At 45.6% G+C, this 26,882-nt stretch overlaps 1 long non-coding RNA gene across 1 annotated transcript; it reads right to left on the bottom strand.

The window, feature by feature from the left end:
* Positions 1-10,969: 10,969 nt before the first annotated feature.
* Positions 10,970-13,055, bottom strand: LOC120980245. Its single transcript, XR_005774493.1, has 3 exons — positions 13,002-13,055; positions 12,621-12,670; positions 10,970-11,015 (listed from the first exon to the last, which is right to left on the bottom strand). It is a non-coding gene; the product is annotated as an uncharacterized LOC120980245 (long non-coding RNA).
* Between the last annotated feature and the right edge of the window lie 13,827 nt (positions 13,056-26,882).

Below are 26,882 nucleotides of genomic sequence, written 5' to 3'. Positions count from 1 at the left end.
GTGAGGCTAGCAGGACCTTGTGAAAGGACTTCTCCTGCGCCGTCCTCGGACGCATCCACCTCCACAATAAAGGGTCTCTCCTGATCAGGCTGGATCAGAATGGAAGCGCTACTAAATGCCTTTTTTAATGTTTCAAATGAAGAAATGGCCTTGGGAGACCAATTCTCCAAATCCGCCCCTTTCTTAGTAAGGTCGGTCAATGGCTTAGCAATTACAGAAAAATTCATGATAAATTTACGGTAGTAATTAGCGAAACCCAAAAACCGTTGTAAAGCCTTTAAGGATGAAGGCCTTACCCATTCCTTAATTGCTAAAACCTTACCAGGATCCATCTTAAAGGCGTGAGGAGTCAAAACATGCCCTAGAAACAGTATCTCCTGTACACCAAAGACACATTTCTCTTGCTTAGCGGATAGCTGGTTCTCCCTCAACACCTCTAATACTTGTTTGACATGGGACACATGAGATTCGAAATCAGGAGAGAATATCAAAATGTCGTCAAGATAGACAATAATAAATTTACCTAAGAACTCCCTAAGAATATCGTTCATTAAGTTTTGGAACACAGCTGGGGCATTGCTGAGTCCAAAAGGCATCACCTGATATTCAAAGTGTCCTATCGGAGTATTGAACGCTGTCTTCCATTCGTCTCCCTCCTTGATTCGGATTAGATTGTATGCCCCTTTCAGGTCAATCTTGGAAAACCAGGTTGCCCCCAAAACCTGGTTAAATTAATCCGGAATCAATGGGAGAGAGTATCTATTTTGGACAGTGATTTTATTTAATCTCCGGTAATCAATACAAGGCCTAAGACCACCATCCTTCTTTTTAACAAAGAAAAACCCTGCTCCCATAGGAGAGACTGAAGGTCTAATATGCCCTTTAGCAAGGCTCTCCTTAATATAATCCTCCATAGCCTTGCGTTCGGGCCCTGAACCAGTGCCCTAAGAGCTGTCTCGGCTACCAGGGCCCTGTCTGGTTCGTCATAGAGGGTACCCAGGGCCTGAAAAAACCCCTCCACAGAAGTTAGACAACTGGCCCCAGGAGGTAACGAAAATGCCCAGTCCTGGGGATCACCCTGTAGTAGAGAAATGATAATCCCCACGCGTTGGCTCTTGGGACCGGAGGACACGGGGCGCAAACGGAAGTAGAGTTTGCAATTCTCCTTAAAGGAGAGAAACCTCTTCCGGTCTCCAGAAAAGGGTTCTGGGAGCTTGATCTGGGGTTCAAAATATGGACTGGAGGACAGAGGAGTGGAAGAACCTTGCCCTAACTCACAAGAACGGAGTTTCTCTCCTAGCTCCTGCACCCTCTGTGTCAAGTTAGAGACATGGTCAGTCAGGGTAGTAAGAGGATTCATGATACAGTGGTTATTGGGCCTGTTAATCTGTAACGGTCACGTCCACACACACACACAGGGGGAAGGGTAGTGACCACTGCGCTCCACCCTCACCCCTGGCCCTGCCTACTTGCCTCACGAGTCCTGATGACAGGGGACAACTGGACGGCAATCCCTAACTTAGGATATGTGCAGGGAAGACAGACAAGACAAAATACGGAACATGAACGGACCGGGTCAGAACCAAGAGAGCTACGCAGTACAACGGATTAAGCAAAGAATGGTCAGGAGAAGCCGGGGTCAAATACCAGGAGAGTAGAGAAGTACAAGAGGAGTCCTAAGAGAGTAGTCAGGTGGGAGCCGAGGTCACAATACCAGGATGTATGCGCAGTACAGGAGGAGCAGGCAGAGGATCGTCAGGGAACAGGATCAGGTAAATATTCAGTAGTCCAACAAATAGCCAGGAGCCTAGAAATTAACAGGCAACCTGTAGCCAGCAGACTGCCTGTATTTATAGTGGGGAGTGAGGGTCATGTGACGTGGCCAGCATCACATGACCGACAGACCAACCAGTCGAGCACCGAGTGATCAGCTTGGCGCTCAAGGCAGACTAGGAGCAGGGAGCCACCCAGCTAGTAAAGCCGCCCTGGGAATGAGGTCAAACACAGAACCTCATTCCAAAAGCTAAGCAACAGTTCTGCGGGCAATGGGGGACCGAGTGCACCTTCGGAACCCCGTGACAGACATGTAGCACAATAAATTCTGACACAAACTTGTATAGAAATGTAATTATATTTGAACAATTTTACCAGAAAAAGTTAAAAATACACTTTTTTTTGAAAATTGCGGTCTATTTTGATTAATATCAGAAAAAATTTCAGCAGCAATCAAATACCACCAAAAGAAAGCTGTAAAATTCATTTGGGTGCCAAGTTGCATGACCGAGCAATAAACCGTTAAAGTTGTGAAGTGCCGATTTGTAAAAAAAGGGCCTGGTCACTAGGGGGGTATAAACCTGTGGTCCTTAAGTGGTTAATGGAAAAAAAAAAAAATTTACTTTGTATTTCTATTTATTTACATTCTAAGTACATATCAGTAGGTATATTGATGTTATCCTGTTCACAATGAAATAAAGCAGGCTTCTTACTCTATCCTCCTGGGAGAGAACTTACTGCTTTTGCTGACACAGGCGCTTCCAATGCAGAGTCCTAAAGGGGGAAAGAAGCATACAATTTATTGATAAAGGTGCTCAACCAAGCATCTTGACCACAATCAGGAAATCCCAACATAAAAACACAAGTTGAAAGTCTACCACAAGTAGGTCTCTGCAGTGGAAACAGCTGCCTCCCTAGGAAAGGGGAGGAAATAGTGAGCTCAACACCACTTTTGTATACGGTGCATAATGCTCAGAAGGGACCTGCTATTAGGTCTTCTTTGTTGCTCTCTCTCTCTATATACATATATTGAAAATGGTCCCAGTAAGCGGACCGAAACGTCGCTACCTGGGTGAATAAAGGATCCCACCACTTTTTCACCAGACGGATGTGCTGCGGTGTGCTTATTTCTTTGTCTATTGACACTTTTGGACCTAGTGTCGACACCGCTGGCACCCAGCATTTTTTACTAGGTGTGCTGCCCTGAATTTGCATCACTATATATATATATATATATATATATATACATACACATACAAAATAGATAGATGCATAGATATGAGATAGATTTAATTTATTTAATTATTTTACGCACTTATATAGCACTGACATATTCCGCAGCGCTTTACAGTCATTGGCATCAAGCTGTTCCCAATGGGGCTCCCAATCTAAGTTTGGCGTATGAGATAGATTAGATAGGCATAAATTATTCCTTACACTGTTATGGAAAAAGGCTACCAGGCTGTTTTGAGCACAATGCAAGTTTTATTAAAGGGGTTGCCTAAGATAATTCAAGATATTATATATTATATATAAGTTCTAAGGCTACTTTTACATTAGCGGCAGCCTAGAGGTCCGCTCCGGCCCCATTGACTGTGTTATTCCAGTCGCCTCTCGGCATGTTTGCCTTGCTGCCGACGGACCTCCGGCCCGCCCACATTATAGCCAATGGGGCCGGAACGGACCTCCAGCGGCACGCGTGCACTAGCAGCAGCACGGATCCGGCAGATAAGGAGGCTGCCGCTAATGTGAAGGTAGCCTAAAATGGCTTATAAAATAATCTTACATTCACCCTTTCTCCAGCACAGTTGGTCTGGTCCTCCTGTCACCGTTTAAGAACAGCAGTGGTGCAGACAGTGGCGATGGAATAAGGGGTAAGTGTAATGTGTTTTTTTAAGGGCTTATCTGAGATATTTTATTATCAAGAACAACGCCCTTTACGTAGACAGCCTCCATTCACTTAACACTGGGGATTGACTGTGCATGTGCTAGTTTCCCTGTCACACCCCAATGAATGTAGATCACTTATGGACAGAATCCTCCATCGGCGGCCATGTTCCCAGCGCAGTGCTGACACACAGGCCAGGGGACCTATGTGCACACATGAATTATGAATATTAAACTGTTGGACATCAGTGCTCATAATTATAATAATGACATAACCCTTTAACTATTGCACCCAGGATAAAAAATGAAGACACTGTTATTTTTCAAATAGACATGGGGGTATGGCAGTCCCGGATTGTAAGCTGAATATTTTGGTCTCAGAGCTACAACACTTAATTGGGTGAGCAGCAGAATCTACAAGACTAGGTTTCCAAGTACAAGCTTTTTAATGCAGCTTTTGATGCCAAAGTCAAAAGCCGGTGGTCTTCTCTCCTTTTTGAATCCACTTCTGGGTTTGGTTTAAAAAATTCCATCAAAACGCAAGAATGTGGCCTCTGCTACATGCATGTGTCCAAGCCATGGACCGTGGTTGCTGCTAATAGCTGGGAAGACTCAACACACTTTTGGTTTCTAGTTGTTCAGCTGTACATGTGATATCACACTTAGTTATATGGCATTTTTTCTGTATTAGATTGTGAGATTATTAATACATTTTCACAGGAATGACAGGCCAATTGATAACATTACAGAAAATGTGGATATTGGGAAGATGTACAATACGTTAAATGATCATTATAATGATCATTTGGTTGAATAGTATAACAGTCCCAGTTTAGTGATGGATAATGTGACCCAATGAAACTGGCTGACCTGTTACATGTGCGCTTGGCAGCGGAGGGCATCTGTGTTGGTTCCATGTTCATATGTGCCCGCATTGCTGAGATATATGCAAATGAGCCTCTAGGAGCAACGGGGGCATTGTCATTACACCTAGAGGTTCTTCTCTCTCTGCAGCTGCCACGCCCTGTACACATTGAGTGACTTTCGGAGAAGTCAGGGCCAGGCGTGATCACGTTTATACTGCCTGGCCCTGTCAATCAAAGTGCAGATGGAGCAGCAGCTACAGAGAGACCAGAGCCTCTAGGAGTAATGGCAAGGCTCCCATTGCTCCTAGAGGCTCATTTGCACAGATGCCTTCAGATGGCAAGCGTACATGCAACAGGTCGGACAGCTTCATAGGCACAAATCTGCTGACAGATGCCCTTAACACCAATGTAGCATCCTCCAAAGTGTTCTCACACATCAGAGATTTATACTGTACTTGCTAAAGCATAACATTCTGCCAAGTATGTCACATGATGGATACCATTGATCTAATGGAGTCCATCAAATTCTGTCATGGTGTCTGTTGTTTTACTATCAAAAAATTGTGCTGGAATCTGCGATAGAAGCTCTAAACTCTGACACAGATGTGAACACAGCCTAAGGCAAATATTGGAAAATCTATATCAGTTCTAAATTTCATTTGATTAATGTATACTGGAGGATAATTCTGCAAATGCAGGGTCTAAAGGTACTTAAATTATAGCATGTGCAGCTCTTTTATTAACTTAAATAACAATTACACTCAATGGAGAAAAATAGCAGCCCAAAGCCTATTGCACCCAACTTATGATGATTGAGCTCATGATGCATTAATATATATTTGAGGCTTTTGAGAAAATGGTACAATGTCTATTGAAAAGAATTGATGTAAAAATAAACCCTGTTTTTGATAATAGATATTGGCAATAGGATGAAGATGGAAATTTATTATGAATGTATATGACAGATATTTGCTATATACAGTGAACATGTCAAAAGTAATATGATACTTCACTGTTCCTGATAATAAAAAACAAAGTAACCAGTGTGACACATATCAAGCTTCTATATTGAAGGAATCAGAAATCCTCCATGTTATGCCCCAACATGTTTCCTTATGGGTGTGTGGACCAAAGTTCATCGGGGGCCAGAAAAACAAAATAAACATGCAGCACGGTGTAAAGCTAGTTTAACACTAGCAGTAAATTCTTCCGGTAGGCTGTTCCGGCAGAGAAACAGCCTGTTTTAAGACATTGTAGCTGGCGTAGGCAGAAAAGTCTGGAGCACCTCCAGGCCCCATTGACTATAATGGGACTCGGCAGGGATCTGGCCTGTTTCCGGCATTAGTGCCGAAATTCGGCCTGACAAATACTACTGCAAAGCATATAAAAATATTTTCATCCTTGCCAGAGGGTTTTATTCTGGCCTCTATCTCTGGTAGCAGTTAGAAAAAACTGTTAGTAGAAGATTTTTTCCCTTTTCCAGCATATCCCACAGATCCTCGAGTGGTTTGAGATCTGGGTAATCTGGAAGCCAAATCAACACCTTGATTTGTTTATCATGTTCCTTAAACCAGATGTATCAGAGTAGATGGTGCTGGATGAAAAATCTGGTGCATCTTTAGACTTAGTTTAACTTTAGACCACCTACTGTATTAGTTGGCTTAGTGCACGCCCACAACAATGCACCACATTTTTTGGCAAATTATGGTGCATTTTAAGCCACACACAATTCCTAGTGGAGGCAAGCTTCCTTTCCGCTAAGCCCTGTCCCTTATAGGATAAGGCATAAAAACTGTCTAAAAGTGACTGAAACACTTAATAAATGTAGTGCAAGGCACATATTAAGTTTCTTTTTGTACAAATTGCGCCAAACTTCTGGTGCATATTAAGTCGTAAATCTGCCCCATTAACAAGAGATGACTTTAATTGTGACATGAAAATCAATGTTATTCCAAAAATTTTAAATTTTTTGGATGATTAGTGGGTGTAATACACCTGTAAGGTGGACAAAAAGTTGGTTGTGACTAGAGTTGTTGCGATACCAAATTTTTGATTCGGTTTCGATACCATGAAAAAGTATTGCGATACTCGATACCATTCGATACCACGCGAAAAAAATAAACCAAAAAAGCCACGTGCATTCCGCATTTTAAAAAATGGCGAATCGCACAGTTTTTATTTATTTTTTCTGTTCCGGCGTACACCGCATAGATTTTTTTAAATATTTTAATAGTTTGGACTTTTCTGACCTGGCGATATGTAATATGTTTATTATTTATACATTTTCTATGTGAAATTAGTAAAAGGGGGTGATTCATACTTAATATTTTGGTGGGGGTTTTTTTAACTTTTTTTTTTTTTTACACTTTTTATTTAATAACTATTTCCCCCCTTAGGGGCTAGAACCTGGGATTTTTTTCATCCCTTGTCCTATTCACCCTGATAGAGCTCTATCAGGGTGAATAGGACTTCACACTGTCCCTGCTGCTCTGTGCTCTGTGCACACAGCATCAGGGATGCTACCATGGCAGCCAGGGCTTCAGTAGCGTCCTGGCTGCCATGGTCACCGATCGGGATCGGAGCCCCAGGATTACACAGCTGGGGCTCTGATCAGAAGCTGCCACTGCACCACCAATGAGGGGGAGGGGACCCTCTGGCCACTGCCACCAATGATTTTAATACTGGGGGGGTTGAGAGGGGCCGGCGCACTGTGCCACCAATGATTTTAATGGGGTGGGGGGTTGGGGGGGTGCGCACTGCGCCACCAATGATAATTACCCCTAAATACAGGAGGCAGATACTGGCAGATCAGCGGCAGTTAACCCCATTTTAATGCGATTCTGCTGCCGGCACCCACCTCCTGTATTATGTGTTAAAGTCTACTTTTCCTGGGTTCGGACTTAGTTAAGTATTAGACTACACAGAGCGGCACCCAGAGATGTCCCAGCACTTACTATTAGTCCTGGGCGCCGCTCCGTTCGCCCGCTGTGCCCCATTACTGTCTCCTCTCCTGCTCCACATGCTTATTACTATCGGAGCGATGGGGAGGAGACATCAGCTTCTCTAGTGGGCGTTCCTTCTCCCTGGCTGTAGCGCTGTTCAATCGCAGCACAGAGCAGGGAGAAGGAACGCTCACTAGAGAATCTGATGTCTCCTCCCCATCGCTCCGATAGTAATAAGCATATGGAGCAGGAGAGGAGAAAGTAATGGGGCACAACGGCCGCTCTGTGTAGGAAAAGTCCTATCATTGGTGGCGCAGTGCGCCCGCCCCTCTCTCCCCATTGGCGGCAGCAGCACAGGGGGAGGGAGGACAGCTTCCTTCTCCCCTGTGCTGCTGAGGGAACATGAGCGCGCCGACAGCAGTGCGCTCATGTTCAGAGATACTAGACTGCGCAGAAGCGCAGCCCAGTATCGAGAAAATGGAAATCCCGGTATCGTATCGATACTGGGACAAAAGTATCGATTGGGTATCAAAATTTCGATACCCGCAACAACCCTAGTTGTGACTAGAGTCTGCTTTACCTATAGGCACAGTGGGCTAAAGGGAACATTTACATATCTATACCCTAAACAGTGAATCTAGATAAACCCGTTACAATGCAGTAATGAGATAACAGTGGTATGCCTGTGGTGTGAAAAGTGCACCAAAGTAACATATTCCTACTCCAAGGCATAAAAATTTGTATAACAAAGGAAAAATAAACAACATATTATTTGGGTTCAGAATCATTTTTGAAAATAACGGTAAATATTTGTAACAACGCCATTTGTGCAAAACACAGCAGAACTGAACATCACCTATAGCAGTTGCCTGGCTCAAGTCTTAACAGTGGCTCAAGGTACTCAGGTGGCTCTAGGATTTAGAGGAAGGCTGAATTCCACAACAGATGGTCACAAAACCAAAATATATGATGCAGGTATCAACACTAGCAGAAAACAAGCCACTAAAAAATAAACTCACCAGTAGATGTCAGGAATTGAATGTTGAGGATCATGGAAGGAGATGATCCAGCAGTTAAGTGACGGTAGATGTATGGCATACAGGCAGATAGTGGATCAATTACAGTGATTCTGAACTGACCTTATTTGAATTCAAGTCAGCAAACAAGCCTGGATACCACAACAGTACAACAACAAACAAATCTCAAACACAGCAAGAAAGATAGTGGAACTACAAATCCCAGAATACACAACAAACACTCCAGACTAGAGCAAGATACAACTGTGGAACTAGAGAACCCAGAATACTTTTCAAAATACTAAATATCTGGAAGAGAATGCACCTAGCAAACACAATATTCGACAACCAGTATGAAGTGAGGTCTGAATGTGTAAAGGCTCAACATTCACCAACTTCACCCTAATCAAGAAGGCAATGTTAATCGATAACCAAATTCAGAGGCAAGTCAATTGCATGGCAACTTCCCAAACAAAATTAGTAACTAGGTGAATAAGAAGCTGCTCAAAACAATATTATATAAACTTTCCAAGTATTACCTCTATCATAGTAATGCTCATAAAAGTATTGTCATGCCCTGCTCTGACTATGTGCGGAGGTCGGCCAGAATAGCAGCACGTGTTTAGTTTTGTTTTGGAGTCGTGCTGAACCCGCCTCCCATCAGGTGCACTGGGTGGGGTCACTGGTTTAAATATCACTCTAGTCCAGTGTTCTGAGCGGATTATAGAAATCAGTCTGGCCTTGGAAGCAAGGAAGGAAGGTTGTCTGTTCCAGCTCAGAAAAGATAAGTGTGGTTTCAGTTTTTGTTGATTGCTGTCTAGGTTGTGTTTGTGTCATCTTTCCCATCCAGGTTCTGTGCGAGCAGGCTGCTCCTTTTCCCCTTTTCACCATCTCAGGGAATTTAGGGTGTTTTAGCCCAGGCACAAGGACACGTCATTCCTACCTTCAAGGTCTGAATGTGGGCTGAGCAGTGCAGGGAAAGAGGTCAGGGTTTAGCTAGGAGGTGACCCTTCCCCTGCTTCTCGCCTAGAGCCTAGTTGTTGGTTTATCTGTGTGTCTGAGTTCCCCGTCCGTCGTGAAAAGTATTGGCTACATTTTTAAACTATACCAGTCAATTCATTTTAAGAAGGGCCCCATTGCCCAGCTAAAATGTGCCACATATTGTCCATATAAAAAATGTTGTATGGAATCCATATGAAAAGTGATACACTTGTGCCCATAGAAGTAGTGTTATGCATTGTCATAGAAAAAGTGCAATAATCTTTCCCCAGAATTAATGTGCCAGTGATGAAGCCAACCATACACAGGCCCCGGAAAATTCTGACCATAATGTGTCCCATTATGTCTCTGTACTCACTATTTTTCCAATTAGTGCTTCTACAGCATGAGTAGGTGGGTGTTATGATGTCATCACATCAGACCAACTTGCTTTGGGAGCTAGAGGGCTGTGGTCTATGCAATGAATGGTAAGGCAAAGAGACAAGGGCTCCCTTTCACTTGCCAAGCGAAAGAGAGCAGGAATCTTTCCAATTGGTTATGAAATGCAGTTATAAAAAAAGATTGAGAGAACAGGGCCAAACCAGCTGAATCCAAGCATGACACTGTTGCCCCACAACTATACACAATACTCTAAAGGTGGCCCAAAATTTGTATAGGAATAAAACTATGTTTTCAATATGCATCCCATGATACACTATGGGGGAGATTTATCAAACTGGTGTAAAGTTAAACTGGCTTAGTTGCTCATAGCAACCTATCAGATCCCACCTTTTATTTTTCACAGCTCCTTTGGAAAATGAAAGGTGGAATCTCATTGGTTGCTATAGGAAACTAAGCCAGTTGTACTTTACACCAGTTTGATAAATCTTCCCCTATATTTACAAGTTCTGTTTTATGTTGGATCCAGACTTTTTTCATGTAGCATGTGAAGGCCATATTTGTTTTATCAAGTGCACATTTCAATTACATTTACCTACTTTAAAGAGAACCTGTTGCCATAAAATGCAGTGTAATCTGCAGGCAGCAGGTCAACATAGTTTTGTAGGAAAAGATTCAGTAAAATCTGTAATTTATACATTTCAACCTCTGCTTTTTCTGAACTTCCCGTGTACAGCTATGAGTGGCTGAAAGCTATCTTTGTTTACACTTATACAGAGGGAATTATATCAACCACTTATAACACCTCTTCCATGAACAGATATCAGTGACTGACAGCTATCTCTGAATACAGGGAACAGCTATCTCTGTATACAGGGAATGCTATCAATCACTGATAACACCTCACCTGTGTACAGCTATGAGTGAGTGACAGCTATCTATGTACACACACTTACACATAGAATGCTATCAATCACTGATAACACCTCCCCTGTGTACAAATATCAGTGACTCACAGCTATCTTTGTATATAAACTTACACATAGAAAGTGATCATTCCCTGATAACATATCTCCTTTGTACAACTATCAATGACTGACAGCTATCTCTGTATACACACTTACACAGAGAATGCTATCAATCACTGATAACACCTCTTCAGTGAACAGATATCAGTGACTGACAGCTATGTATACACAATTAAAGGATAACTGTCACACTTAGACCCTAATTTAAATTTTTATATATGTAGTTACTAATAACATGATAATCCAGAATCAGTTACTATTAGACTGACTTACCACATATTTAATAAGATTCAGCCCTTAGCAACCAGTATGCATAAAACTGCAATTTCACTATTGAGTTAAGATGGCCGCCACTGCCCTCACCCTGAGGCTAATCCTGCCTGCCCTCACTAGCCAGTAACAATAGCCCCCCAAAAGTGTCAGTAACCAGAGCCCTCCCCCCTAAACGGTTAATCTCCTGCAGTATAGAGGGGTCCTCTTACCACATGTTGCTTTCATTTATACACTGAGCAGACGGCAGATCTCCCTTCCCTGTTGTGCGCTGATTCAACTCTACTTCTCCAGCTCTGCTGAGTGAGGGAGCGTCTGCCAAGCGCAGGGACAGGGAGAGGTGCACACAGCCCAGGCACTGTTATCAGCTGCTGGGGAGGACCTGGCTTTAATCATTACTTACAGTCCCTGGCTGTCAGTGATCTGACCTTGCACGCTGCGTGCTTCTGCGTCCTCCATCCTTCAACAGAAGGATGGAACATGCCTAGCAACCCTATTTTAAGCACAGGTAAAAATAGGCAGTACAGGGAACAAAAATGTGGAATTAAGGGGTAATTGAATACACAGTGAAAAGTTGAAATAGGGCCACCAAGGTGATATTAATCACCACAATACAATACTCCAAAAAAAATAAAAAATGACAGTTATACTTTAAGTCTGTATTACACCTGCCGATTTTTTTGACAGATGATCGCTAGCATTTGTATTATGGCTCGTTAGCGATCATCTGGCAGTCTAATACTGACGCCGATTGCCCGATGAACAAGCAAATGCTCGTTCATTGGGCAATCCTAATCTTTTGACAGGTTAAATCATTGTTTGCAGGTGGTAAATTGTGGTGTCTAATCTCGATAAGTGATAAGCGGCAGGGGCTATATTTAAATTTGCAATATTTCATGAATATTTTGTAGAATATTCGTCATATATTCGTGAATTCGAGATTATTTTATTGAATGCAAAAAATCGGCAATGTAAAAATCGTGTAATGCGAATTCGTAACGCGAAATACAGGTGTGGGTCACTTTGGCTACATTTTTCAAGCTGCTAGAAGTTTCATGAGTTTCTCCTGAGACTGGAGAAAATGGTTGGCACAGCAGAACATTACAATAGCTTTATATGCAGATAGAGACAAGTGCTCCAATATATTAGCGATTGCGCTAATCGGCAGGGATTAGAATATTACTGATTGGTGCACTAAGTATTGTTGTGAACTTGACATTGCTTCCTTCTCATTGGCCCACAAGCAAGAAGCAGAGAGGAATCATGTGTTCCAGATGGCAAAAAATGCCGAATATTCGATATAACGAATATATAGCACTATATTCTAAATATTTGCGAATTCTCGAAGTGGCGATATTTGCGATAAAAATTCGCTATTCGAATATTCGCGCTCAACACTAATCTTGATCTGCTGCCAGCAAGCAATGATTCAGTATAGGAAAGAGAACACCTTGCTAACACCTCCCCTATGAACAGCCATCAGTGACTGACAGCTATCTCTGTATACACACCTATACAGAGAATGCTATTAATCACCGATAACACCTCCACTATGTACAGTTATCAGTGACAAACAGCTATCTCTGTATACACACTTATACAGGGAATGCTATCAATCACTGACAACACCTCCCCTGTGAACAGCTATCAGTGACAAACAGTTATCTATATATAAACACTTACACATAGAATGCTATAAATCACTGATAACATCTCCCCATGTACAACTATTAGTGACTGACAGCTATCTCTGTATACACAATTACACATAGAATGCTATCAATCACTGATAACACCTACCCTGTGTACAACTATCAGTGACTGACAGCTATCTCTGTATACACACTTACACAGAGAATGCTATCAATCACTGATAACACCTCCCCAGTGTACAACTATCCAGGGGCGGACACAGGCAGCAAAGGGCCCCTGTGCAAAGGATGTACCTGGGCTCCCCCCCCCCCCCCCCCAAACCACACATACAAATATAAACATATATGTGCAAATAAAAAACATCTTGTGAATATGTTTACAATATGCATATATATTCTTTTCATACTAGGTCGCGCCTCTAACTCTGCCCAAAGCATAACTATACACACCCAGTACCCTTAATGCCCCCACATAGTAATTATTCCCCTTTTGTGCCAGTACATAGTAGTTATGTCCAGATATGTGCCCCCTCACAGTAGTAATGGTCAGATATGTGCCCCCTTCACAGGAAATTAAAAAAAATATACTCACCTAGTTCCTGATGATCACAGTTAAGCCGCTGGTGCTCCACAGCAGTAGCAGGATGTAGTGTCACACATTGCTCAGCTGGTCTGTGTAGGAGGAGGAGCACAGCAAGATTCCCGGCCGCACCGCTCCTCCTCCTACACAGACCAGCAGTGTGATGTGTGACACTACATCCTGCTACTGCTGTGGAGCCAGGTCCATATTTATATTTGATGCTGCCCTAGGCACTTTACTGTAGTGCCAGCTTTCTCCCCCCAATGAAGTCCATAGCTGATGGTAAAATGCTCCCTAGGCCTTCAGCTATCCCTCATGACTCCCTCATACACTTGGACAATTAAAGGACTGACCTGTTAAGTGTGCGCTTGGCAGCTGAAGGCATCTGTGTTGGTACCAAGTTCTTAGGTCGAAGCAGTGGGGGAACCGTGTCACCATTTTTCAGCAGCAACATGGGTAGGTAACATGGTATCTGGATTAGGGTGGAACTAGTGATTTACAGTTATTGTTATATGCCATCTTTATGAGTAGTATTGCACTGTCCAATTATACCCTACAGCATCCATTGCTTGGACGCTGTGAATAAGAGCTAGGTAGTTGTTCAACACTAGGGGACAGCAATTGCACCCGCAACTACTCCAATATTCCCAGCTTCTGTTAATTGTCTGTTACCTGCTGTATATGGTCACATTATCCCCCATTGTGATTCTCCACATTGCAGAGCCCTTTTGTGGCCCAGTCTCCATGTCCTGTCCCTTTTGAGTCTCACCTGTAATGTCCATGTGATTTATAATTAATGAAATGAGATTTTTTTACTTGTTAAATCCTTGCTCTTTTTTTGTACTTGGTACCAAGTTCTTATGTGCCTGCATTGCTAAGAAAAATGATGTTTTGTTATATACAAACGGGGGCGTTACCATTACACCTAGAGGCTCCGCTCTCTCTGTAACTGCTGCACCCTCTGCACTTTAACATGGCCCGGTGGGATGACATTTTCACTGCCTGGCCCTGTCAAAGTAGACAGGGAGTGGCAGTTGCAGAGACAGCAGAGCCTCTCGGTGTAATGGTAACGCCCCTGTTGCTCCTAGAGGATCATTTGCATATATTCAAATATTAATTTTTTTCTCAATAATGCAAGCATATATGAACATGGCCCCAACACAGACCGGCACTGATGGGTGGCTTTAGTGCTACCTGTTGTGGAAATTTTATTAGGATATGTTTCTAATATATTGTGTATTGTCATCATGTCTCTCAGTGTCAGGGTAAACCATTGGAGTGGATATCTTCCTGTGTATGTCCTGTCACAGCTGCTGGGTGCAGAGGTCTCCATCGGCGAATGGTCCATGTGCTAAGCACTGGGCTGTGGGCTGGGGGAGACTAATGTGTTCAGCAGAGCAGTGTTTTGTTGGCTGATGTATGGATGCCGGCTAGGGCCCCCGCGCAAGACGCAGATTTATTGGCTTGGCGTGGATGCATTTGTTAAGAGAACAATATATGAAAGGAATGTGCGTTTGTTGTCTCTAGTGCGCCTGATCAGCCGCTGGAGATAATGACGCTGTCCTGTAAATAAACCTGCAGGTGGATCATAGTAACTTTATCTGGCATTGATCACTGAGCAAGGCTGGATAAAGTTAACTCCAGTGGTTATAGGAGGTTATACAGTCCTGATCAAAAGTTTAAGACCACTTGAAAAATGGCAAAAAATCATATTTAGCATGGCTGGATCTTAACAAGGTTCCAAGTAGAGCTTCAACATGCAACAAGAAGAAATGGGAGTGAGACAAAACATTTTTTGAGCATTCAATTTAATGAAAACAACGAATAAACTGAAACAGGCTGTTTTTCAGCTGATCAAAAGTTTAGCAGCTCAGATGTGGACCACAGCAATGGTCGTGTGCATGAGGCCTATCGATCACTGACAGCTATCTCTGTATATACACTTAGGCCTCTTGCACACGACCGGCCTTGCACACGACGACCACTTAGGCCTCTTGCAAACGGAAACGGAAGCATACAATAATGTTTAAACAGTAAGTACATAAAAAAATTGGGCTGGGCATAACATTTTCAATAGATGGTTCCGCAAAAACTGAATGATTACGGAAGACATAAGGATGCATTCCATATGCATTCCGTATTTTTTTGCGGACCCATTGACTTGAATGGAGCCACGGAACGTGATTTGCGGGCAATAATAGGACATGTTCTATCTTTGAATGGAAATACGGAAATGGAAGGCATACGGAGTACCTTCCGTTTTTTTTGCGGATCTATTGAAATTAATGGTTCCGTATACGGAACGCAAAAAATGGAACGTAAAAGGAGGCCTTACACAGAGAATGCCATCAATCACTGACAACACCTCCACCATGTAGTTATTAGTGACATCTATCCATGTATGCACCTAGGCTACTTTCACACTGCCGTTTCTGGGTCCGCCTGTGAGATCCGTTTCAAGGCTCTCACAAGCGGCCCAAAACGGATCAGTTCAGCCCCAATGCATTCTGAATGGATAAGGATCCGTTCAGAATGCATCAGTTTGGCTCCGTTCAGCCTCTATTCCGCTCTGGAGGCGGACACTAAAACGTTGTTTGCAGCGTTTTGATGTCCGTCTGATGAAACTGAGCCAAACAGATTCGTCCTGACTTACAATGTAAGTCAATGGGGACGGATCCGTTTTTACTGACACAATATGGTGCAATTGAAAACGGATCCGCCTCCCATTTACTTTCAATGTAAGTCAAAACGGATCCGTTTGCATTATCATGAACAAAAAAAAAAAAAAAAAATATGGGGGGGCACTATGGAGAAGGGGGGAAGGAGCACTATGGGGGCATCTAATGAGGGCCCTATATACTGGCACATTATGGGGGTGCACTATGGAGAAGGGGGGAGGAGCACTATCGGGGCATCTACTGGTGGTTCTTTATACTGGCACACTATGGGGGCACTATGGAGAAGGGGGGAAGGATCACAATGGGGGAATCTACTGGGGGCCCTATATACTGGCAAATATTATGGGGGGGCACTATAGGTGCTTCTACTGGGGGCCCTATATACTCATTATGGCACATTATGGGGGTGCACTATGGAGAAGGGGGAGGAGCACTATCGGGGCATCTACTGGTGGTTCTTTATACTGGCACACTATGGGGGCACTATGGAGAAGTGTGGGGGAAAGGAGCACTATGGGGGCATCTACTGGGGACCGTATATACTGGCATGCATTACGGGGGGGCACTATGGAGAAGTGAAGGAGAAGAGCACTATGGGGGCATTATATAGGGGCATTTAATACTGGCACCCATTGTGGTGCCACTATGGGGAAGGGGGGAGAGAAGCATTATGGGGGCATCTATGTGGGCAATCTATAGGGGCATTTTATACTGGCACATTATGAAGGGCACTATGGGGACGGGGAGGACTATAGGGGCATCTTCTCAGGGCACTATATAGAATAGGGAGGAGCACTATGGGGGCATCTTCTGGGGGCACCATATAGGAGTATTTTATAGTGGCACAAATTATAGGGGCACTATGGGCACCTTAGCTCAACTGGGAGCACTAAGTGTTTTTTGTAGTGGCACACAGTACGGGCCTTTTTTTTTTTACTGCCACACAACAGGGCCTTTTTTTTACTGGCGCACATTATAGGGGGCTTTATTACAACTGGCGGACTATGGGAGCATTATTACTTCTGGGACACAATTACTGTTTGGGGCACTGTAGGAGCACTATTACTAATAAGTGCACTCTGGCACAGAATTATTACTATTGCTGGGATTTTGGGGAGCATTATTACTGTGGGGCACCCTGGCACAGTATCAGCTTAGCACAGTTTTTTTGGGGGGACATTATGGTTACACTATTAGTGTCAGGGGCTATCTGTATGTAACTAGTATTTTCAGGGGGTTTACAGTCAGGTCCATAAATATTGGGACATCGACACAATTCTAACATTTTTGGCTCTATACACCACCACAATGGATTTGAAATGAAACAAACAAGATGTGCTTTAACTGCAGACTGTCAGCTTTAATTTGAGGGTATTTACATCTAAATCAGGTGAACGGTGTAGGAATTACAACAATTTGCATATGTGCCTCCCACTTGTTCGGGGACCAAAAGTAATGGGACATAATAATAATCATAAATCAAAACTTTCACTTTTTAATACTTGGTTGCAAATCCTTTGCAGTCAATTACAGCCTGAAGTCTGGAACGCATAGACATCACCAGACGCTGGGTTTCATCACTGGTGATGCTCTGCCAGGCCTCTACTGCAACTGTCTTCAGTTCCTGCTTGTTCTTGGGGCATTTTCCCTTCAGTTTTGTCTTCAACAAGTGAAATGCATGCTCAATCGGATTCAGGTCAGGTGATTGACTTGGCCATTGCATAACATTCCACTTCTTTCCCTTAAAAAACTCTTTGGTTGCTTTTGCAGTATGCTTTGGGTCATTGTCCATCTGCACTGTGAAGTGCTGTCCAATGAGTTCTGAAGCATTTGGCTGAATATGAGCATATAATATTGCCCGAAACACTTCAGAATTCATCCTGCTGCTTTTGTCAGCAGTCACATCAATAAATACAAGAGAACCAGTTCTATTGGCAGCCATACATGCCCACGCCATGACACTACCACCACCATGCTTCACTGATGAGGTGGTATGCTTAGGATCATGAGCAGTTCCTTTCCTTCTCCATATTCTTCTCTTCCCATCACTTTGGTACAAGTTGATTTTGGTCTCATCTGTCCATAGGATGTTGTACCAGAACTGTAAAGGCTTTTTTAGATCTTATGGGCAGGGCTGAACGCGTCTTGGTCGTGGGTAAGGCATGCCGAACCTGAACTATATGGCTGGGTTGTGCCTGGAGCCACGGGCGTGGGTAGGCCTGGAGAGGGCATACCCTGTTGGAGTGTGTGAGAAAAGGGGATGGGAGGGAGGGGTAAGTGAGTCACACCACTGGAGAACAGGGGAGGCAGGTATATATAGGGTGCCGACGCCCTGCCCACAAATACAGGCTGACCTCAGCCTTAATACTTATGGGCAGGGCTGAACGCGTCTTGGTCGTGGGTAAGGCATGCCGAACCTGAACTATATGGCTGGGTTGTGCCTGGAGCCACGGGCGTGGGTAGGCCTGGAGAGGGCAAAAAGTCAAGGACACTGTGTTGACTAAATCAGTTTATTCAAATTCCTTCCACCATGCATAATCTATAATGCCAATAACTGGAAAGCCTGAGAGATTTCCCTGCGTGGATCGGGGATGTACCTGCTGAAGCAAGACGATCTCCAGCGCCCCATGGACCGGATGACGTGAGCGGGGACCCTGTGCCTTGACGCTGCAGATGCTGCCCCGATGCGGAATGAATGGCCTGAAATGACTTTGGGGTCGTACCCGAGACCGGCCGCCAGGGAGCGGATATGGGATATAAATTGGGTTGAAGAGAGTGGCTTGTTTTTGAACGTCAGGAGAGGACTGTCAGGAGGTGCTGTTCGTAACAGGGACAATAACTTGTTGAGGATCTGGACTGGGCACCAGTTGTTCTGGGTGGGGAAATATTTTATTTCCGTGGGTGGCCCTGTCTGGCTTGTCTTGGTCAGCGGGAGGCTGAGTATGAAATGATTATTGTGCCAAGACAGCTGTTCTTTGCGGAGACAGCCATGGCCCAGCGAGCTGCGAGTGAACTCTCCTGGCCGGAGGAAGCCATAGAAGCTTAGGAACATGGCCGCTTGAATTACCGTGCTGGTGAGGGGCCCAAAAGGGTTGCCGTCCAGGGCGGCAGACAAGTCCCTGAACAACTCGCTGGATACTGGCTGCCTGCCGGTGGGAGCCTGTTTGGCACTGTTTTTGGATTCCTCTGAGAGCCGCCTTGATGGCCTGGTTTGAAAAAATGGAAATGTGACCTGGGTTACTGAGGATGAAGTGATGTTGGAGACCTGCTAGGTATAATTTGATGGTACTGTGTGAAAGTTTTTGTTGGGAGTGACAGAAGGCTATGAACGCCAGAAGGTAGGATATTTCATCCCGGCCGTCCTGAGGATAGCGAAGCTTAAATTGATCGAACGCTTTCAACCCCGCTCTGTAGTTCCTGGACGTATTTGGGGCTAGAGACTGGCCCATGAGGTGTTTCGCCATTGAAACCAAAGCTTCTAACCCATGACTAGGGTGTGGTATGCTGGGACTGAGGCCCCCGTGGGATCCGCGTCGGGCATCTCCTGAAAAAAAAACGTAAAATTAAATCTGGACAGTGCGTCTGCAGCTACATTTTTTTGGCCCTGAATGTGTTCACCTGAAAAACGGAAGTTGAGGGAAAGGGATAGCCATACTAGCCTGCGCAGCAAAGACATGATCCTGGGTGATTTGGCTCTTTGTTTGTCCAGGATGTCGACCAACGCCTGACTATCAGTGACAAACAAGACGGAGGAGTTGGCCCACTGTTCGCCCCAGACTCAAGCCGCGGCGACTATTGGGTATAACTCCAGTAGAGGAGATGACTTTAAGGCTTCTGTGTCTGAGCTTAGTTCTAGGGGCCACCCATCTGCCAACCAGTGGTTGCCGAAAATGGCTGCAAACCCGGCTGACCCTGCTGCGTCCGAAAAAACAATGGGTGAGAGCGTGGTTCGAGGGGGGATGAATAAAGCAACGCCATTCCAGTCCGCTAGAAAAGATTCCCACATTGACAGGTCTGCTCTGGCATGACTATCTAGGGGAATGGTGCTGCCTTGATCTTGAGCTTCGGGGAGAAGCTGAAGCAACCTCGACATGAATGATTTGCCTTGAGGCATGACCCTGGTCGCAAAGTTAAGCATCCCCAGAAGAGACTGGAGCTCCGTTTTGGTGACGGAATTTGCGAGTCTGGCTTTAGTTATGACTGTTCGGATCTTGGTCAGTTTTTCTGCTGAGAGCCTGGCTTCCATCCGGACAGTGTCCAGAATGATGCCTAGGAAGGTGACCTGGGTGGCTGGCCCTTCTGTTTTATTTGAAGCTATTGGAACCTGTAACTGTCTGAAGGTTTCCGTTAACGTGACTAGGCCAGACGGGTGAGGATGTCGTTTTTCGACTATCAGGAAGTCGTCTAAATAGTGGATAACCATTGGCAAGTCACCGTGGTGGACCAAGATCCAGTGGAGCGCTTTCGCCAGCTGGTCAAAAATCCAGGGACTGCTTTTGCATCCGAAAGTGAGACGGTTTGCAAAGTAAAATTTGTTGGACCATCTGATGCCGTAGTAGCCCCAGAGCTGCGGCCGAACAGGCAGCAGCTTGAAAGCATCGGCTATGTCTGCCTTCGTGAGCCAAGAGCCCTTGCCTGAGAGCAAAATGAGTTGTACTGCCTGGTCGATGGAGGAATAACGCATCGAATACTCATCTGAAGGTATCAGGGAATTCAGGCTTGGGGTGGAAGAAGCATGTGGAGCGGACAAGTCGTAGATGAGACGTTTTTTATTTGACGCCTGTTTAGACACAATGCCGACTGGATTAATGCGCCAGTGCTGGAAGAGGACATCAGAGAAGGGGCCCAACAAAAAACCCTTAGTGACCTCCGCTTGGAGCAGAGATTCGACCGTTTCCGGGTCCTGACTAGCGGATAGTAGGTTACGACCCTCCCAAATGGTTTGTGGAAGGGCGATTATCCCTGTATGAAACCCTTTGTGGAAGCCAGATATCAGGAACTCCACGAAGGCTCGGTCGTGGTGGTTTTCGAGGAGCCCCGACAGCAATTCGACATTGATGTCGGTTAGTCATAGATGTTTGGACGTCTTCCTAGGGCACGTGGAGCGAGGGTGGGCTCTGAAACATAGTGAACAAATGTGGAGGGCCCTACATGCGTTAAAGACACAACTTCCCAGATTAAAGTTGTTGCATAGTTGGCTCTTGCCGAGGTACACTATGGGTCTCCATAGTTTGTCGGTTGTGCCGGAGTTCCCCTGGGTTCCGGAGGGGCCGGGCCATGCCCCTTGCGGAGTAGCAGGGTTGGAGTTCGGGCACCATTCGGTGGAGTGAAATATGGATTGGCAGCTAGCGCATGTGGGAGCCCGGAGACCCGCGAAGTGCCGGCAGAAAAGTTCCATGTCCATCTCCGCCCAACTAGTGACAAACTGGAATTGGGCGAGCGCTGCTGCTGCTTTGGCGGAAAAGGACCGGTGGAAATCGTAAAAAGCCGATCCACCATATTTCTGGCCCAGGTCGGTGACCCGATATAGGTATTTGTCCAATTCCTCCCTCCTGTCTGGCTGGGCTGAACATACCACATCCCTGTATATGCTGAAGGCCAGCACGAATTCGGGGATGGTCAACTTTCTATTCATGCGTGCGTCCTTTGCTTTCAGGACTATTGACACGTCCCCGCAATTAATCACTCGACTTTCTGGGGAGTCTTGGGACGCTATCAGGATCGATGCTAGGTTTATATCCCTCCCTGCCAAGATATCCTTTTTGAGGCTATCTGGTAAGAAATGAGATGGGGCAATCTGGGGGGGGGGGGGCATGAGTGTACCTGGAAGAAGCTGTGGGAGAAGCAGGGATGGTGCTGGTCCCTGGGTCTGACCGGACACTGACGGCTGAGATTCCAGGACCCCCACCCTGGACTGGATGTCTGAGATGGAGCTGACTAAGCCATTGATGGAGGACTGGAGTTGGGCCAATGAGAGTTGAATGGACGGAAGGGAGGTTTCCTCTGAGGGCCCGGCCTCTGTTGTCAGTAGCCTATAAAGTTCGGCTTTCCTGGCAGAAGCTGGATACCGAATCCCTCTTTTGTTCAGCTCCATGATCAGTCTTGGGATGGTCCAGCTCCGGAGGGACCCGTTGTTGGCCCGGCCCGAAATCGAAGAGCCTAGCATGGAACCATTGTCCTCTATGTCGGACACCTGCGACATCGTGGACCAGTCTTTTAACCGGGCCAAGACCTGCTCCTAGGTTGTGGAGAACCAACAATAAGAACTAACAAAGTATATACAGACTGGGGTATGCATGGATAGGACCTACCGATGCTTTTACCCTTATTGCGCATTTCTTACCTTGCGGGGCTTTGTCTGAATTGGAGACGATGGTGGTCGGTAGACACTTCTAGGAATCTGAGGGGGAACATTAAGTAGATTGAATAACGTAGCCGTGGAGGCAAGATGCGGACCGTGAGACCCTTCGCCGTCCGGGGGGCTCTTAATTAAAGGCGGGTCAGGATAGCGTGCGGGAGTGTGGAGGGCTCTGCCTGACATAGTGTGGTAGCCGGGCGGCTGGACCTGGCGGTCTAATTGTCGGCCAAGCGGTTAGTTTGTCTTGGAGAACCCGGGAGACAAAATAAATTACATGGAGGAGTCAACGGTAGCTGAACCTGGACGATCCAGGTGACGTACAACATTTAACGTGGCCTGGACGATCCAGGTAACGAACAATAACATCACAGGTATCTATGGAGGCTAGACCTGGGAGAATTAGGTGACCTACAACATTCAAAACTCGGCCTGGACGATCCAGGTAACAAACAACTGACATAGTTGAGGTCTGCCGCAGCTGGCCCGGCGGGGTCCAGGTGACGTGCAACGTCGAACTCGGCCTGGACGATCCAGGTGACATGCAACCTTTAAACTCGGCCTGGACGATCCAGGTGACATGCAAAATTTAAAACTCGGCCTGGACGATCCAGGTGGCATGCAACATTTAAAACTCGGCCTGGACGATCCAGGTGGCATGCAACATTTAAAACTCGGCCTGGACCATCCAGGTGGCATGCAACATTTGAACTCGGCCTGGACGATCCAGGTAACATGCAGCATTACACTTGGCCCGGACGATCCAGGTGACATGCAGCATTTGAACTCGGCCTGGACGATCCAGGTGACATGCAGCATTTGAACTCGGCCTGGACGATCCAGGTGACATGCAGCATTTGAACTCGGCCTGGACGATCCAGGTAACATGCAACATTACACTTGGCCCGGACGATCCAGGTGACATGCAACATTGGATTTGGCCTGGACGATCCAGGTAACATGCAGCATTACACTCGGCCTGGACGATCCAGGTAACATGCAACATTACACTTGGCCCGGACGATCCAGGTGACATGCAACATTGGATTTGGCCTGGACGATCCGGTGACATGCAACATTTAAAACTCGGCCTGGACGATCCAGGTGACGTGCAACATTACACTTGGCCCGGACGATCCGGGAGCCATGCGATATTGCACATGGCCTGGACGATCCAGTTAACAAAACAGCTGATATTTCAAACTTCAAACCCTGGACTTGTGCCCTGCTGCGGAATGCTGTTCCCCGTCGCTTGCTCCGTCCCTGAAGGAGTGGGCGGCGGACGTGTGTGGGGGGAGTCGCTCGGCGCTCTGCTGGAAGTGCCTGGAGCGCCGGCGGACGTACGTGCGTTCCACCGTGGCCCGCACGCGAGGCGTGCAGACTTCTCGCGGGAAGAGATCCCTGGCAGGGGACGGAGAATAAGCTGAGGGCTCCGAGCTCCCGGTACTTACTTGGGGCCTGAAGAAATCTGTCCGGAATGGTAGCGCTCTGCGATGCGAGGCTTGCGTGGAGACGAAAGGTGGCTTGCTTGTAACGGCAGCTAGATGTGGCTCCTCCTACTGAAGTAAGTGAGTCACACCACTGGAGAACAGGGGAGGCAGGTATATATAGGGTGCCGACGCCCTGCCCACAAATACAGGCTGACCTCAGCCTTAATACTTGTTTGGCAAACTCTAATCTGGCCTACCTGTTTTTGAGGCTCACCAATGGTTTACATCTTGTGGTGAACCCTCTGTATTCACTCTGGTGAAGTCTTCTCTTGATTGTTGACTTTGACACACATACACCTACCTCCTGGAGAGTGTTCTTGATCTGGCCAACTATTCTGAAGGGTGTTTTCTTCACCAGGAAAATAATTCTTCGGTCATCCACCACAGTTGTTTTCCGTGGTCTTCCGGGTCTTTTTGTGTTGCTGAGCTCACCAGTGCGTTCCTTCTTTTTAAGAATGTTCCAAACAGTTGTTTTGGCCACGCCTAATGTTTTTGCTATCTCTCAGATGGGTTTGTTTTGTTTTTTCAGCCTAAATATGGCTAGCTTCACTGATAGTGACAGCTCTTTGGATCTCATCTTGAGAGTTGACAGCAACAGATTCCAAATGCAAATAGCACAATTGAAATGAACGTTAGACCTTTTATCTGCTCATTGTAATTGGGATAATGAGGGAATAACACACACCTGGCCATGGAACAGCTGAGAAGCCAATTGTCCCATTACTTTTGGTCCCTTAACAAGTGGGAGGCACATATGCAAACTGTTGTAATTCCTACACCGTTCACCTGATTTGGATGCAAATACCCTCAAATTAAAGTTGACAGTCTGCAGTTAAAGCACATCTTGTTTGTTTCATTTCAAATCCATTGTGGTGGTGTATAGAGCCAAAAATGTTAGAATTGTGTCGATGTCCCAATATTTATGGACCTGACTGTATCTGTTTCTACAGTATAGTTTCAGCGTCTCAGTATTGGGGGTGAATGATGGGATGTTGAGAAGGTGGGAGGAAAAGTAGGAAACTAAGATGTCTGTCTAACTCTGCAGAGATGAGAGATGGCTGAAACAAATCATCATGGCGGTCTGGTCTGAATGGAGAAGATGAAGAAAGAGAACATCTACATCAAAGGAGACATCACTGGATGTAAGAGGTATGTGGCGCTGTATTAGGCTGCCTTCACATATGCGTTAGTGATTCTGGCAGGCTGTTCCAGCTGAGAACAGCCTGCTGGAATTTACTGCATCCAGCACTGCTGCATGCAGACAGAATGCCCGCCGTCCCCATTAACTATAATTAACTTTTATTTTGAACATAGTGAAGAGAAATTCTGTACCAAGTGTAGGTGATGTGGGCGGCGCAATATATGGGTGGGGCTGTGTGTGGGTGTGGCTTGAGGGTGGGCAGGGACACAGGGGCCCCATAATATCCTATTGCCCGGGGGGCCCCATGAGTTGTCAGTCTGCTCCTGAGTACTTGCAATTACAAAAGTATTCAGATCCAGGTGCTGGTTTGAAAACTGTAGAATATTTTTCGTGGGTCAACCCCTTTAAAGGCAACATCGGGCTCATTTCCTGCCTACATCACTAAATGGGCATTAGAGATTGCAACCAGTTGGCAAATAAAGACAGACAAAAAAATATACCTCCTCACCAGCAAATTCCCAGTGGCTTGTCAGACACAGGAGAAACAATTTAAAATACTGACAAAATCGTACATATCAGGCCCAGACTGATAATTTGTCCCATCCAAGCAAATTTCTAATGGGCTGCGCTGCCTCATCAAAGAGTAGACCATTGTTCTTAGCCCCTTCAAATTCTATAACTGAAAGGCTGTCAGTAACCAATGCAGTCCAGCAGCGGGATCACTATGTTGGTCACTGCCTATTGCCGGGTTGCACCTTTACGTGCCAGCCGTCATCTGTACAAACAGTAGTAAGCTGCATGTGCATCATGCACAGGTAGCTACCACTGCGGCACACAGGTAGCTTCCACTGGCCTTGCTCTGGCTGAGCGAAGCTAACACTGCAGAGTTTGTATCCTCGAAAGACTCTGTCTCTCTTCTACTTATTGTTGGCAACTCTAACCAGACCACAGTGCCACTGCTTGTAAGAACTGTGCAGGGAACTGGTGAGGTAGCAGTGCATGGGCTGCACAGAGTACCTTGCTCAGCTCCTAGCACTCACTGTATGACTGCAGCAGAGGAGCCATGGACATGTCACTTCAGTTCAAACTGATCACACAGGTACAAGTAACCCCTCTCCTCCTGCACTGCTTCCTCTTGAAGGGGTTGTGCAGCCAGTACATATTGGTGAACTATCCTAAGAATAGGTCATCAATATCTGATCCATGTGGGTCAGATTCCCAGCCCCCCTATGTATCAGATTGAAGAGGAGGTGAGGCTCCACGCCACTGCTACTTCCTCTTCAAGATTACATTGTGCATCATCTCGGAAGTCTTGGCAGCGCCGTGAAATATTACAAGTGCTTTTTCCATTCACTAGAAGTATTCTGTCTTATTAGTGCATTAAAGCTGCTGGCTTGCAGCAGTATTTTACACTTTCAGCCAATGAACTGCTGTGCTAGTGACATCCAAAATACTGCCGTTACCCAGCAGCCCCAGGGCACTGTATTCAAAAATCCTTGAGCTGCTGTGCTAGTAACAAATGCTACAGCTGAATAGTCTTGGCATTCTGATATCACAAAAATACAGGGCCAAAATAGGGTCAAATACGGAAGCACCAAACTGCTAGTAAAGTTGCTAGTTGTAAAGTGTTACAGCCCCAAGAGGATGGTCTGCAGTCATCCTCCTGCATCTCTCCACACCTTTCCTGTACCTGATATCTGTACCTGGCCTCAAGTGTGGTCGGGTAAGAAGGACATTCATATTTTGTGTGTTTGTATATATATATATATATATATATATATATATATATATACTGTATATCCACAGGGGTCGAGTCGAGGGGGAACG

The sequence above is a fragment of the Bufo bufo genome, chromosome 1 (assembly GCF_905171765.1).
Source record: "Bufo bufo chromosome 1, aBufBuf1.1, whole genome shotgun sequence".
In the NCBI taxonomy this organism is placed as follows: domain Eukaryota; kingdom Metazoa; phylum Chordata; class Amphibia; order Anura; family Bufonidae; genus Bufo; species Bufo bufo.
The sequence above is the reverse complement of the archived record's forward strand: the minus strand, read 5'-3'. Positions and strand labels throughout refer to the sequence as shown.